Genomic DNA, 16,541 nt, shown 5'->3' on the forward strand with positions numbered 1-16,541 from the left:
TTCCTACTTTTATAAACGCCATTCAAACCTATTCGTCTACAAATGTCATTCCACGCCATCTCTCCGCTGACACCTCGGAACATACCACTTAGTTGAGCAGCTCTTCTTCTTTCTCTCAATTCTTCCCAACCCAAACATTGCAACATTTTTGTAACGCTACTATTTGTCGAAAATCACCCAGAACAAATCGAGCTGCTTTTCTTTGGATTTTTTCCAGTTCTTGAATCAGGTAATCCTGGTGAGGGTCCCATACACTGGAACCATACTCTAGTTGGGGTCTTACCAGAGACTTATATGCCCTCTCCTTCACACCCTTACTACAACCCCTAAACACCCTCATAACCATGTGCAGAGATCGGTACCCTTTATTTACAATCCCATTTATGTGATTACCCCAATGAAGATCTTTCCTTATATTAACACCTAGATACTTACAATGATCCCCAAAAGGAACTTTCACCCCATCAACGCAGTAATTAAAACTGAGAGGACTTTTCCTATTTGTGAAACTCACAACCTGACTTTTAACCCCATTTATCAACATACCATTGCCTGCTGTCCATCTCACAACATTTTCGAGGTCACGTTGCAGTTGCTCACAATCTTGTAACTTATTTATCACTTTATAGAGAATAACATCATCTGCAAAAAGCCTTACCTCCGATTCCACTCCTTTACTCATATCATTTATATATATAAGAAAACATAAAGTTCCGATAATATTGCCTTGAGGAATTCCCCTCTTAATTATTACAGGGTCAGATAAAGCTTCACCTACTCTAACTCTCTGAGATCTATTTTCTAGAAATATAGCAACCCATTCAGTCACTCTTTTGTCTAGTCCAATTGCACTCATTTTTGCCAGTAGTCTCCCATGATCCACCCTATCAAATGCTTTGGACAGGTCAATCGCGATACAGTCCATTTGACCTCCAGAATCCATCTGCTATATCTTGCGGGAATCCTACAAGTTGAGCTTCAGTGGAATAACCTTTCCTAAAACCGAATTGCCTTCTATCGAACCAGTTATTAATTTCACAAACATGTCTAATATAATCAGAAAGAATGCCTTCCCAAACTTACATACAATGCATGTCAAACTTACTGGCCTGTAATTATCAGTTTTATGTCTATCACCCTTTCCTTTATACACAGGGGCAACTATAGCAACTCTCCATTCATCTGGTATAGCTCCTCCGACCAAACAATAATCAAATAAGTACTTCAGATATGGCACTATATCCCAACCCATTGTATTTAGTATATCCCCAGAAATCTGATTAATTCCAGTCGCTTTTCTAGTTTTCAACTTTTGTATCTTATTGTAAATATCATTGTTATCATATGTAAATTGTATTACTTCTTTGGCCTTAGTCTCCTCCTCTATCTCGACATTATCCTTGTAACCAACAATCTTTACATACTGCTGACTGAATACTTCTGCTTTTTGAAGATCCTCACATACACACTCCCCTTGTTCATTAATTATTCCTGGAACGTCCTTCTTGGAACCTGTTTCTGCCTTAAAATACCTATACATACCCTTCCATTTTTCAGTAAAATTCGTATGACTGCCAATTATGCTTGCCATCATGTTATCCTTAGTTGCCTTCTTTGCTAGATTCAATTTTCTAGTAAGTTCCTTCAATTTCTCCTTACTTCCACAGCCATTTCTAACTCTATTTCTTTCCAGTCTGCACCTCCTTCTTAGTCTCTTTATTTCTCTATTATACTAAGGTGGGTCTTTACCATTCCTTACCACCCTTAATGGTACAAACCTGTTTTCGCATTCCTCAACAATTCCTTTAAACCCATCCCAGAGTCTGTTTACATTTTTATTTACCGTTTTCCACCGATCATAGTTACTTTTTAGAAACTGCCTCATGCCTGCTTTATCGGCCATATGGTACTGCCTAACAGTCCTACTTTTAAGACCTTCCTTTGTATCACATTTATTTTTAACTACCACAAAAACAGCTTCATGATCACTAATACCATCTATTGATTGACCTCCGCTATGTCACGCCACTGCGTGGCTCTACCCGCTATTTTCTTTACAGTCACTTGCTGCTCCTTTCTGTTACATACAGTTATACAGTGTTGTCTAGGACCGAGTCCTAAAAACCTACAACTCAGCAGAACTCTAAATTTGTGTATAATCCGTAACGATTTTTTTTTTGGAAGCAACGTAATATCAGCGTGTATGTATATATATGTATATATTCTCTTGCCATGCAGCAGCATATTATAACTTGTTTTAAGTATCATTGTACTGTATTTTTAATACTGTATCCCTTATTACTACAGGAATATTCTATTATATACGAGGGTGAGTCAATAAATAAGTCGCAAAACTGAAGTGAGGCAAAAAATGCTCAAAGTAATTTTCTGACATTTATTTCACTTTTCCACATATTCACCCTGTACATTCAGGCACTTATCCCATCTCTTTACAAGTCCTTGAAATCCAGCAGCAAAGAAACCATTTGGTTGCTGTCGCAGTCAACGTGTAACCTCATAGATTACGGCATCATCTGTGTCAAAATGACGGCCACCCAAATGATTTTTTAGGGGCTCAAACAGATGAAAATCACTGGGGGCTAAGTCAGGACTGTACGGTGGATGTTCCAAGCACTCCCCATCACTGATGCTTTTCCTTCCATGGTTAAACTTCTGGATCCAATTGAACACAGCTTTCCGTGAGAAACAGTTTTCACCATAGACGGGATGAATTTCGCGATGCACTTCTTCTGTGGACAGTCCTTTGGCCCACAAAAAAAGCACAACTGCACACTGTTCTTCTCGTGTACAGTCATGCAACACATGTGCCATCGTTCACTAACAGCCTCTGACTGACTGAGTGCCTGGAGATGTACGACAAGCATACATATGCTGCCATCTGCCGGCAAAACCTGCGCGCTTAATTTCAAATGGTAGGCTATAAGGCACACACATGTTTGCGACTTATTTATTGACTCACACTCGTAAATATTCAATGTTTGAGTCTAAGATTGCATTCTATGTTTTCCTTTACTAGAATGACGAAATTAAAATTACAGCATTGACGTTCGCTAATCCCACAAGAGCACCTACTTGTGTGAGCATATATTTGTGCGTATACGTATGCTCGTACCATATAAGTGTATTAATTTAATTCCTTCCGATTTGAAAACTAAATTGTGTAAATTATTATTATTATTATTATTATTATTATTATTATTATTTATTATTATTATTATCATCATCATGGTCGTTGCTGTACATTGTATTAATATACAACCTTGTACTACGAAATAAACTTGTGACTTTCCTTATAAAGGAAACGAGGGGCCCATTTACAATTATTGCGGTGGGTCCGCGGGGGGGGGGCGAGATTCTTAGCGCACCTACCGGGTAGATCAGCAATGAATATCTCATAATTCTCCTCACGAGAAAACCACGATTCTCTATCTGTCTTGTGAAGGCTTACCACGTTGCCTGAGAAATAAAGAGAAGATCCCAATGGTCGAATAACTGGAATATCGTTAACCAGTGAAAATGCCAGGAACAGTTCTTCGGCCAACCGGGCTAGTTGGACGTGCAGTTAAGCGTGCAAAGCTGTGAGCTCGCATTCCGAAGATAGTAGGTTCGAACCCCACTGTCGGCAGCCCTGAAGATGGTTTTCCGAGGTATCCCATTTTCACACCAGGCTGTACCTTATTAATTAAGGCCACGGCCACTTTCTTCCAATTCCTAGGCCTTTCCTGTCCCATCGTCGCCATTAGACCTATCTGTATAGGTGCGACGTAAAGCGTATAGCAGAAAAAAAGTTCTCCGACCACAACTCTTTCATAACTCAATGCATACAGGGACCCTGAGCAAGCGGAAGATGTTAATGATGATGATGATGATGATAGTTGATATTATTTGGCATCCAGCAAGAATCATTTGCTATTTCTGCCTTAATCGCAATTTACTCGTTCTCTAGGGATACGAAGGTAAAAAGACTGGGTGTTGGTGGTACGCCAACAAAAAAGTTCGAATACCAGTGGTCTGAGGGCATGTACTCTACTAAACTATGCCTCCAGCAGAATTCAGGCAACGGAAATGAGATTCATTAGAACTATGAATTAAACCCCTTGAAAGGACAAAATAAGAAATGAGGTTAAATATCAAGGTAGCTGGCACTGATGCTCCTCTTACCAATGTAACAAAGAAGTGGCATGGGAAGAAGAGCGAAGAGCAGACACCTACCAGCCCTTACTGTCCGAGGAAAGAGACGAACGGAAAGTACAAGGAAACGCTGGATACACACAATGAAAACAGATGTGGAGGAGAGAGCTCTCAAATGGGAAGATGTCCTAAAACCAGTGGCGGCAGGTACAGAAAATCAGTTGTGTGCTGTAACCCATTCCCTCTCTAAAAAATAAAAATATTTAGAAACATGTGCGATTTTCAAGAGGCTCTCCACTGGGTTTTCAATGCTGAACAAACACGTAAACAGCCCCAACATATATACACATTCCTCATACAAAACTAATTATAAACACACAATAACACCTGCAATGACAAAACATTCACGAACTCAGAAACACTCGGTGTGAGCGCGCAACGACGTAATGCAAAATTACATGTTACGTTTTTATAGTGAAATTTATAAACTAGACATTTCGTAATTAAAGAAAATCACAATGTCATGTCCTTATTTTCACAACATTCTTCTTATTCTTATTCTTTATCGGTTTACGCTCCAGGTTCGGTTTTCCCTCGAACTCAGCGAGGGATCCGACATCTACCACCTCAAGGGCAGTGTCCTGTTGCTCCAGACTCTAGGTCGGGGATACAACTAGGGAGGATCACCAGTACTTCACCCACGCGGCCTCACCTGCTATGCTGAACAGGGGCCTTGCGGGGATGGGAAAATTGGAAGGGATGGACAAGGAAGAGGGGAAAAAGCGGCCGTGGCCTAAAGTTAGGTACCATCCCGGCATTTGCCTGGAGGAGAAGTGGGAAACCACGGAAAACCACTTCCAGGATGGCTGAGATGGGAACTGAACCCACTTCTACTCAGTTGACCTCCCGATGCTGAGTGGACCCCGTTCCATCGCTCGTACCAATTTTCAAATTTCGTGGCAGAACCGAAAATCGAACCCGGGCCTCCGGGGGTGTCAGCTAATCACACTAACCACTACACCAAGGAGGCAGATATTTTCACAACTTAGAAAGTAAAATGTTTATAGTTCATCAGTTTACAAATGTGGCTATGGAGTAGGCGAGTTGGGAGTATTATAAGACCTATCGGGAACAGCTGATCGCTTCCTCTACAGTATTTTGTTCCCCGTTTCCTTTGAACGATCCCTTTTTAAATACTACCGCTGAGTCAAGAGGAGGTGTCAAATGCCACGTTCTCATTTTGGTCGAAATGCAAGTGTGACCAGTGCTCTCTCTCTCTCTGTGGTCGAACAAAGAATCGCTGTGAAGTGATGTCTTGGCTGCTGTTTCCACAGCACCTCGGAAAAGCTGGGCACGCATGCGCAAAAGTCAGAGTGTCTGCTTTCTGGCAAAAAGCTTAGATACCGTCGCTGAGCTGTGATCTGCACAGCACCCGGCGTGGAGCGCACAACTACTTACCTTGTTGTGAAGGGAGTTAAATGATTTCCTATTCTTTGGCTGACGTCTTTTTCAATGCACTGTGTATTATTGTACATAATGTTATTAAAGTAGTTTGTTTTTCAGATAAACAATTTGCTGCAATACTTCAGCACATAAGCTCCTGACTGGAGCAGAAGATGTATGCAGACAGAAGAAGATGGCGAGCGGTCGTACGCCACACCTGGGAGACTGGACTTGAAAAATGATGATGATGATTGTAACATAACGATATTTCGAGGTGGAACGACGATATCTTTTTACTGAAATAATTTACTCAATTGTTCTGGGAGTAGTTAAAAAATAGGGGCTGCCTGGCCGAGGCGGTAAAGGATGCTCGGTTCGCCCAGAAGGACATGGGTTCGAATCCCCGTCAGGAAGTCGAAAAATTTAAGAAACGAGATTTCCACTTCCGCAGGTGCATATGGCCCTGAGGTCCACTCAGCCTACACCAAAAATGAGTACCAGGTTAATTCATGGGGGCAAAGGCGGCCGGGCGTAGAGCTAACCACTCCATCCCATCACGTGCTGAGGTTAAGAATAGTGGAAGCCTTTACCTTCCACCCCTCCAAGGGCTTTGCTTTGCTTTGTAGTTAAGAAATATAAGTATAAGAAAGTATAAGAGATGTAAGATATCAGAATTTGAATATGTTAGCCTTGGTTTCCTCGATAACAATGGAGCTTCTAATGTTTGTAACGCCAAGGCTATACTGCAAACACTTCCAGGTAGACCAAGACAGATGTTCTCGTTAAAGAAATGGCGTTGCACTTTATATTCGCTCGCTGTGACTTCACCTCGCTGTTGTATTCAGCCCACAGAGGAACAGTTGTGGATCTTTGTTTACGATCTCGCCAGCGCTTCCCCAGGCCAGCCATCCATCTTATTGAACACCGGTGTACATGACACATTGGCGATTAGACTCAGGTCCGTACATGAGAAGATGGGCTGACACTTCGCATGCTTATAGGAGCACAGTGAGAAGCTATGCCGTTATACAGTGAATTCTCGCAAACTCGACCTCATGTGGGCTGAGAGGACACCAAGTTACGAAAAAGTCGAGTTATCCAGATTCGTGGAAGAGTTCGTTTTCAGTTTATATCAAAATGCTAAAGGCCGAAACAAAATACAGTACAGTCTCGTTAATCCGCAGTAATTGGGACCGGAGTCTGTTCGGATTACGAAATTTTCGGATTAACCTGAAAATATTTTCTAACTACTTCTAACTACTTTTACGGTTTTCGGATACGCTTAGATGCCAGGATTTTCTCCCGCAGGAGTTCTTTTACCTGTCATTAAATCTACTTACACGAGGCTGACGTATTTGAGCACCTTCTAATACCACCGGACTGAGCCAGGACTGAACCTGCCAAGTTGCGGTCAGAAGGCCAGCGCCTCAACCGTCTGAGTAAAATAGTTTCTACAATACGGTAGAGTACATACTGTAATTTGAAATGTCCATTCATTATGAGTTACATTAATAAAAAATACCGGGCGAGTTGGCCGTGCGCGTAGAGGCGCGCGGCTGTGAGCTTGCATCCGGGAGATAGTAGGTTCGAATCCCAATATCGGCAGCCCTGAAGATGGTTTTCCGTGGTTTCCCATTTTCACACCAGGCAAATGCTGGGGCTGTACCTTAATTAAGGCCACGGCCGCTTCCTTCCAACTCCTAGGCCTTTCCCATCCCATCGTCGCCATAAGACCTATCTGTGTCGGTGCGACGTAAAGCCCCTAGCAAAAAAAAAATTAATAAAATACTGCATAAAATTACAGCAGGGTAGTTAAGAACAGTGGCGGCTGGTGGTATCTGAACATTTTCAGTATCATATTTTTATAGCTTACGGAAGTATTAAGAAACTGTATTATCGTTTAGCAATGGACTACATTCCTACTAAAACTAAAATAATCTGGCAATTACAACGCAGGAAATAAGAGGCTAATTATACACTGTAATTACACTTACTCTTAATAATAATATTGGCTTTACGTCCCACTAACGACATTTTACTTTTTTCGGGGACGCCGAGGTGACGGAATTTAGTCCCACCGGAGTTCTTTTACATGCCAGTAAATCTACTGACACAAAGCTGACGTATTTCAGCACCTTCAAATAGGCCTACCACCGGACTGAATTAGGATCGAACCTGCCAAATTGGGGTCAACCGTGTGAGCCACTCAGCCTGGCACACTTACTTTTGCCTCACTTGAATTGAAAATTTGCCGTCCTGTTTTTCATTGAAGCAAGATGTTGGTAATATTGTGGGTGGTCTCGTATCGCGTGGGAAATAAATTACCCAGCAAGTTGGCCGCGCGGTTAGGGTCGTGTAGCTGTGAGCTTCCATTCGGGGGATGGTGGGTTCGAACACCACTGTTTCCCATCAGGCAAATGCTGTGGCTGTGCCTTCATTAAAGCCACGGCCGCTTCCTTCCAACTTCTACCCTTCCTATCACATCATCGCCGTAGGGCCTATCTGCGTCGGTGCAACGTAAAGCAAAAATTGTAAATTAAAAAAGAAAGTGGAAATGAAATTTTGCGAGAGGAGAGAAAGTAGGAATGAAGTAATCTCCACATAGTGGCGCAATCTAACGGGGATATTTGGAATTGTTTCTCGGTAGGGGAGTTGCTAGTCTCGTGCAACTCCCTGAGACCGATACTGGCGGGCATGCTACCTGATGCTATACGGGCTTAGGCTCGTCCCTGCTGCGGTACATTGCGCCGCGCTGTCCGCTAGGGAGTTGCCGTAGGAAAGCAAACCCCCGAGTTTGATTCGAAGCCAGCAGCGCTTATGGGTCCGTTACGAAGCATTAGTACAGCGAACGACCAAAATGGTTGATTTTAACATATATATGTTAGCTTTATTAGACTAAAACATTAGAAGAAAAGACGATAAATGAAGTGCAAAATTATTGGGAGTTGTGTAACACTGCAACAATACCACGCACCGCCCCTGGCTAAGAAACCGTAGAGGAGAAAACGACAATGAAAATGACATTAGCGAGTGGATGGAAGCTGACTGTCATCAATTACAAACAGACCAAGAAATTGTAGCCATGGTGGAGAAAGAATCTGGAGTTGATGAGGAACAGAGTGACGACGAAGAAGATCACAATGAACAACTAGTGTCACATTCAGATGCCGCGGCCGCCTTAGAACGTTCCGCACGCTATGTCGAGCAACATTCCGCTGCTACGCCTACTGATGTGATGTTTATGAGACGCTGGTTCAACACTGCATCTTCGAGTAGGTTCCAATTACTACGGCAAAAGAGACTAACAGAGTTTGCAAAGGGCACTAGGAAAGTTTTGCAGTACGTAAAAACGGTTGGCTGGACACCCCTGTTATGGTGAGGGATGAAAAGAGGGGTGAAAACCGGTCTACAAGACAGCAAGGCGCGACCTTCACACCAGTTGTTACCAAGCAGTGGGATTGAAAGCAAGTTAAGATATCAGTGTGGTCTAAAGGTGAATATCGCGCAATTATCCGCTACAATTTTGCTCGTGGATTAACTGTTGACCCGTGCCTGGAGGAAATTACTCCTGTGCTGGGGAAAAACGGTCCACATCGGACAACAATTTTCCGCTGGTACAAAGAGTTCCAGAGGGGAAATTTTGGGGTTGAAGACGATCCTCGTTCTGGGCGACCGTCTGAATCAGTGACTGAGGAAAACATTGAAGCTGTGAGGAAAATGTTGCAGCAAAAGAAGTGGTTGACATATCGGCAGGTAGAAGAGACCCTCCACATCCCTGCACCAGCTATTCATTCAATTCTACACGACCATCTCCATGTTAGAAAGGTTTGTTCTCTTTGGGTGCCCCATTCACTTTCAGATGAACAAAGGGCACATCGAGTGAAATTATGCCGAGAAATGCTAAAACAGTTTGAAAATGGGACTTCGCGTAACGTCCATAGCATCGTTACAGGTGACGAAACTTGGCTTTATTATTACGATGTCCCAACAAAATCTTAGAACAAAGTGTGACTGTTTGAAGATGAGACTACTCCTGTGACTGCGAAAGTCAAGGTCAATGAAGAAAAGGATGATTGCAGTATTCTTCACTAAACGGGGCATCCTGACTCTGGTTGTGCTAGAAACACAAAGGACAGTTACTGCGAAGTGGTACAGTGAGACTTGTCTGCCTCAGGCATCCAGGCTCTCAAGCAGCTCCGTCCAAGGTCACAGCTCAACACTTGGCACTTCCATCACGACAATGCTCCAGCACATCGTGCTAATGTAACAATGGATTTTCTTGCCAGATCAGGGTTGACTGTGCTTGATCACCCTCCATACAGTCCTGATCTTGCCCCATGTGACTTCGCACTCTTCCCAGAAGTGAAGATGGAGCTGAAAGGGCGGCGTTTTGCATCCGACGAGGAGCTTCTGGCAACATGAGATCAAGAGTGTGAAAATGTAACCGAAGAAAAGTGACAGAGTTGGTTCAGTGACTGGTTTCGACGTTTGGAGAAGTGTATTGAGTGTGGAGGAAATTATTAAAAAAAAGTCTAAAGCGTTTACTCACATTGAAAAACTTTCCTAGTGCCCTTTGTATGAAGATAAACGACCAGTGATTGATAGTTTATGATGAGTAATGATGTTTACATTAAGTTATTCTAGTAAAATATGACTAATAAAATGCAAGTAAATCTTCAGTCTATAATATGTTCTTTCATTTCAATAAGGAGACTTTAAAAAAAAATTAATGTTCCAGTTCGGATTAACCGGACTTTCGGATTAGCGGGGTTCGGATTAACGGGAATCTAAAGTGTAATCTTAAAAAAATTATTTGAAAAAACTTGCCGGCCTCTGTTGTGTAGGGGTTAGAGCGATTACATGCCAACCCAAGTCAGCCACGAAATTTCCAAAGTGGTACGAGGAATAGAACGGTGTCTACTCAACATCTCGAGGTCAACTGAGTAGAAGGTGATTCAGTTCCCACCTCAAACATCCTCGAAGTGGTTTCCCGTGGTTTCCCACTTCTCCCCCAGGAAAATGCCCGGATGGTACCTAACTTAAGGCCACGGCCTCTTCCTTCTCTTTTCCTTGCCCATATTGAACAGCTATAACCTTCTTTCCAGTCAGCGACCGGGTCAAGGAAGGAATGAGTGAAGCCCCCATCTTCCAGCGAGGATAGGTACTGTGCCGGCTACCGAGGTGTGTCGCACTTCTCTGGGGCAATTATTAATGACTGACAGATGAAATGAAATGATAGTGCAGAGTGTAGCTGGAATGAAAGATGACGGGTAAAACCGGAGTACCCGGAGAAAAAATTGTTCCGCCTCCCTTTGTCCAGCACAAATCTCACATGGAGGGACCGTGATGTGAACCACGGAACCACACGCGGTGAGAGACCGACGCGCTGCCGCCTGATCCACGGAGGCTCCTTGCCCGTACTTAACATACAAAGGCCATAATAAAATATAAAAACTAATCTAAAACAAATTATTTTAAAAATAATAGAAAGACTTGTCCGCCTCTGCGGTTTAGTGGTTATTGCGATTAGCTGCCACTCCCGGAGTCCTGGGTTCGATTCCCGCCCGTGCCACGAAATTTGTAAAGTGCTGCCAGAGCTGTAACTGGGTCCACTCAACCTCTGGAGTTCAACTGAGTAGAGAGTGTTTCAGTTCCCACCTCAGGCATCCCCGAAGTGGTTTTCTGTGGTTTCCAACTTATCCGGGCAAACGCCAGGATGCTACCTAACTTAAGGTCACGGCCGCTTCATTCTCTCTTCTTTTCTATCCTATCCAATCTTCCTATACCCAAAAGGCACATGTTCAGCATAACAGGTGAGGCCACCTGGGTAAGGCACTGTTCTTTCTTCTCAGTTGTATCCCCCGACCCAAAGTCTCACGCTCCAGGACACTGCCATTGAGGCAGTAGAGGTAGGATCCCTCGCCAAGTCCGAGGGAAAAACTAACACTGGACCCTGGAATCAATCAATCAATCAATCAATCAATCAATCAATCAATCAATCAATCAATCAATCAATCAATCAATCAATCAATCAATCAATCAATCAATCAACATTGATCTGCACTTAGGACAGTCGTCCAGGTGGCAGATTCCCTATCTGTTGTTTTCCTAGCCTTTTCTTAAATGATTGCAAAGAATTTGCAAATTTATCGAACATCTCTATTGTTAAATTATTCCAATTCCAAACTCCTCTTTCTATAAACGAAGATACGCCCCAATTTTTTCTCTTGTATTCCGACTTTATCTTCATATTGCCAACTTTATCTTCATGTTGATCTTTCCTACTTTTAAAAACACCTCAAGTTTATTCATCTACTACTGTCATTCCACGCCATCTGTGCACTGACAGCTTGGATTATACCACTTAATCGAGCAGCTCGTCTCCTTTCTCCCAAGTCTTCCCAGCCCAAAGTTTGTAACATTTTCGTAACGCTACTCTTTTGTCGGAAATCACCCAGAACAAATTGAACTGCTTTACTTTGGACTTTTTCCAGTTCTTGAATCAAGTAATCCTGGTGAGGGTCCCATACACTGGAACCATACTCTAGTTGGGGTCTTACCAGAGACTTATACGCCTTCTCCTATGCAACCTTATTAGAACTCCTAAGTGAAAGAATGAAGATATACTAGTAAGACAAAAAGGTAAGGAGAGGAAGAAAATCATGCTCTTTATTTTCTTTAAATTGCTTTACGTCACACTAACACAGACAGGTTTTATGGTGACGATGGGATAGGAAAGGGCTAGGAGTGGGAAAGAATCGGCTGTGTCCTTAATTAAGGTACATTTGCCTGGTCTGAAAACGGGAAACCACGGACGACCATCTTCAGGGCTGCCGACAGTAGAGTTCGAACGTACTGTTTCCCGAATGCAAGCTCACAGCTGAGCGACCCTAACCGCGTGGCCAACTCGCTTGGTATAATGAAGTCACTTCTGCCTCAAGATGCAATTTTGACGCCATATTAATGTACTAAAATAATGGTCTTCTTCTCCTCAACCATTAGGTTGGTGGGTGACATGCATGTCTTCCAAGCGGCTTCTTTCTTTAGTCAACAGCTTCAAGTGGCAATAGGTTGCTGTTACAACACGGTGAACAGTTAGTCTAACTACGTCACCGGTGTGATAGCAGCTCGTCAGTGAGTTCTACAAGTGCGAAACAAAACGTTAACAAATTAGACATTTGGGAAATTTACGGTCCGGGCAAGTGAGGAAAACATATGGCACGAATTATGGACAATAAATTGCTTCATAATGGCTTAGAAATTATACAAAACGCACTCTAGGGAATTTAGTGGCTTATTAGTATTCCCAAAATCCACAGTTCGTCTTTCAGGCGAGCAACTCAATGTTGAAATATCCCAGGGATATGAGCTACGAACTTTAGGCAAATAAAATATAATAAGTATGTGAATATTTTATCCCGTTGCTGGCGAGATGTAGTGTTTACAGTGCACTATGTCTTCTGGTATGGGCTAGAGCAATTTTGTTACTTTCATTGATCTGTCTCTGTCTTATCCTTGGCTTTGACAATATGAAAGTAACCGAGGTGTGAGCGATGCTAGTAATACCATTCCTTATGCAGCCAGTCCCTGTTACGCCCCAGGGGCTCTGAACTTTGGAGCGTGGGTTGGCGACCACGGGGCCCTCAGCTGAGTCCTGGCATTGCTTCCACTTACTTGTGTCGGGCTCCTCACTTTCATCTGTCCTATCCGACCTCTCTTGGTCAACTCTTGTTCTTTTCCGACCCCGACGCTATTAGGTTTGCGAGGGCTAGGGAGTCTTTCATTTTCACGCCCTTCGTGGCCCTTGCCTTTCTTTGTCCGATATCTTCATTTTTCGAAGTGTCGGTTCCCTTCCATTTTTCTCTCTGATTAGTGTTATATAGAGGATGGTTGCCTAGTTGTACTTCCTCTTAAAACAATAATCACCACCACCACCACCAGTCCCTGTCCGACTCGTTGGCTGAACGGTCAGCGTACTGGCCTTCGGTTCAGAGGGTCCCGGGTTCGATTCCCGGCCGGGTCGGGGATTTTAACCTTCATTGGTTAATTCCAGTGGCTCGGGGGCTGGGTGTTAGTGCTGTCCCCAACATCCCTGCAACTCACACACCACACATAACACTATCCTCCACTACAATAACACGCAGTTACCTACACATGGCAGATGCCGCCCACCCTCATCGGAGGGTCTGCCTTACAAGGGCTGCACCCGGCTAGAAATAGCCACACGAATTTATTTATTTATTACCACCAGTCCCTGTTATGAATGGTGTGAAAATGTTGCTCATAGGGTCGGTTGGTGTATGCATTTAAATGGGCTTGGTAGACTGATATGTAATATCAACATCTGTCTCAGTGAGGAAAGCAACGGGAAACTAAATCACTCCTTATTTCTCTAGTATGCCTCTTCAGTGACACCTAGGCTATCTATGACAGCTGTTGATGGAGCTGTAGAGGATGAAACCGGCCTTTGGGATGAATATCCAACATACATACATTCTTTATTTATTCCTAAAAATGACAATCCTTTTCCTTAATGGTCGTTATCTGGTCGATTAGATTAGCAGTTTGACTTTCTACCAATACGAGCGCTAATGTGAGTCAATGCATTGTTTCACTTAAGCACCACTACGAGCGCTAATGTGAGTCAATGCATTGTTTCACTTAAGCACCACTACGAGCGCTAATGTGAATCAATGCATTGTTTCACTTAAACACCACTACGAGCGCTAATGTGAGTCAATGCATTGTTTCACTTAAACACCACTACGAGCGCTAATGTGAGTCAATGCATTGTTTCACTTAAGCACCACTACGAGCGCTAATGTGAATCAATGCATTGTTTCACTTAAACACCACTACGAGCGCTAATGTGAGTCAATGCATTGTTTCACTTAAACACCACTACGAGCGCTAATGTGAATCAATGCATTGTTTCACTTAAACACCACTACGAGCGCTAATGTGAGTCAATGCATTGTTTCACTTAAACACCACTACGAGCGCTAATGTGAGTCAATGCATTGTTTCAATCCCTTATAACTACATTTAGTGTATATTTTTCAAAAATCAGAATACAACGGCTGAGGGAATTGAACCAAGGGACACATTACAGAAATAATTATGCAAATAAGTTAATTTGGATAGGATTTGAATCAACAAGAAAACTAGTACAGAAACAAGCGAATTTAGGTTGTTTTTCTGGATTTACATTTGTGCCGAAAATTATTTTCGATTTTTTTTTTTAGTTTGATAAAGCTAAGACTCAATTTGAAACGTTTCTGGGCCCTTAAGCCCTTCCAATTTTAGTAAAATTGCTTAATTTACATTTTTCGTAGTATGGGGACGCTTACTTTGTCTGCTAAGAATCACCCTGTGGGTGGGGGCGGTAGAATAACACCCACGGTATCCCCTGCCTGTCGTAAGAGGCGACTAAAATGGGCCGCAGCGGCTCTGAACTTTGGATCGTGAATTGGAGACCGCGTGGCCCGTAGCTGAGTCCTGGCATTGCTTACACTTACTTATGCCAGGCTCCTCACTTTCATCTATCCTATCCGACCTCTCTTGGTTAACTCTTGTTCTTTTCCGATCCCGAATCTATTACGTTTGCGAGGGCTAGGAAGTATTTCATTTTCACTTTCATTTTCATTTTCTTTTGGCCGATGTCTTAATTTTTCGAAGCGTCGGATCCCTTCCATTTTTTCCTTCTGATTAGTGTTATATAGAGGATGGTTGCCTAGTTGCACTTCCTCTCAAATCAATAAACACCACCAGCACCAATCATCTCGCTAAGAAGCAGGTATGCTACCTGTAGACCGCGGGCCATGTTCTACGGCCCATTACAGTATTAATTGTTGTTATTGTTGAGCGCTTCACCTTGACAATAGACCCGCATCATTTATGGTGTCCTTTGAAAATGGGTCACATTGTATTTCCAAGAGATCTGTCGGTGATTCTCACGAACAAGAAATTATGGTGGCCCAGATAAAGGGTCGTGCGGGCAGTATACCCTGCAGGGTCCAACAGGTAGCAGCACTGTAATTTGCATATAGCACTCGAGACACGCACTTCGTGTCCTGAATTAATAACATTTCGTTCTGTTCCCCTCAAATGAAGATAGCAGTGTTCACACTCCCACCTGTCTGCTGACATCTTCTCCATGTCTCAAGCTGCATATGAAACTATCAGGAAAAATCTCTTCCTTCCTTCCTTCCTTCCTTCCTTCCTTCCTTATTTTTCTATTTCTTCTTCTGTTTCTTCCATCCCTAACTCCTTCCTTTCCTTTCCTTACTTATTTCTCCCCCTCTCCATTTATCTTTTCTCTTCTTAACTTACTTCCTTCCTTCCTTCCTTCCTTCCTTCCTTCCTTCCTTCCTTCCTTCCTTCCTTCCTTCCTTCCTTCCCTTATTAGATGCTCTTTCCTTCCCTATTTTCTTCGCTCTTTTACCAGTCCGTGATTGAGAGGTGAGGGCTACAAACCTGTATGTTCGCATTCAGGTCATCGTGGGTCTGTACCCCACCGTATGCAGTCATGAAGATGGTCTTCGTAGTTCCCGATTTTCACACCAGATAAGTGTCAGGCTATATGTACAGTAATTAATTGAGAGTATGGCCGATACCTCCTCACTTTGAACATTTTCCTGACTTAACGTCTCCACAAATCTATCTGTGTTCGCGTGACGTTAAACATCTAACCAAACATCTCTTTTCTGCAAGAAAGAAATGAGGTCCAAGATGAAGGTACACTTACAAAGCTTTGTTTAAGATCGACTACACGGGAGGGAAAGCTAGGTGTAGTCAGGATACCGTATTCGTAAGCCCAAATTTACAGGCATGAAAGTAATGCTGTATAAACAGTTGGGAATAATGGCAAGAGGACGACCTGATTGAAGAGTGAGAAATTACGAAGGACTTGGTGGATGAAGTTGTGTGAATGAACCAGCCTTGGT

This window comes from Anabrus simplex, chromosome 1 (assembly GCF_040414725.1).
Source record: "Anabrus simplex isolate iqAnaSimp1 chromosome 1, ASM4041472v1, whole genome shotgun sequence".
NCBI lineage: Eukaryota > Metazoa > Arthropoda > Insecta > Orthoptera > Tettigoniidae > Anabrus > Anabrus simplex.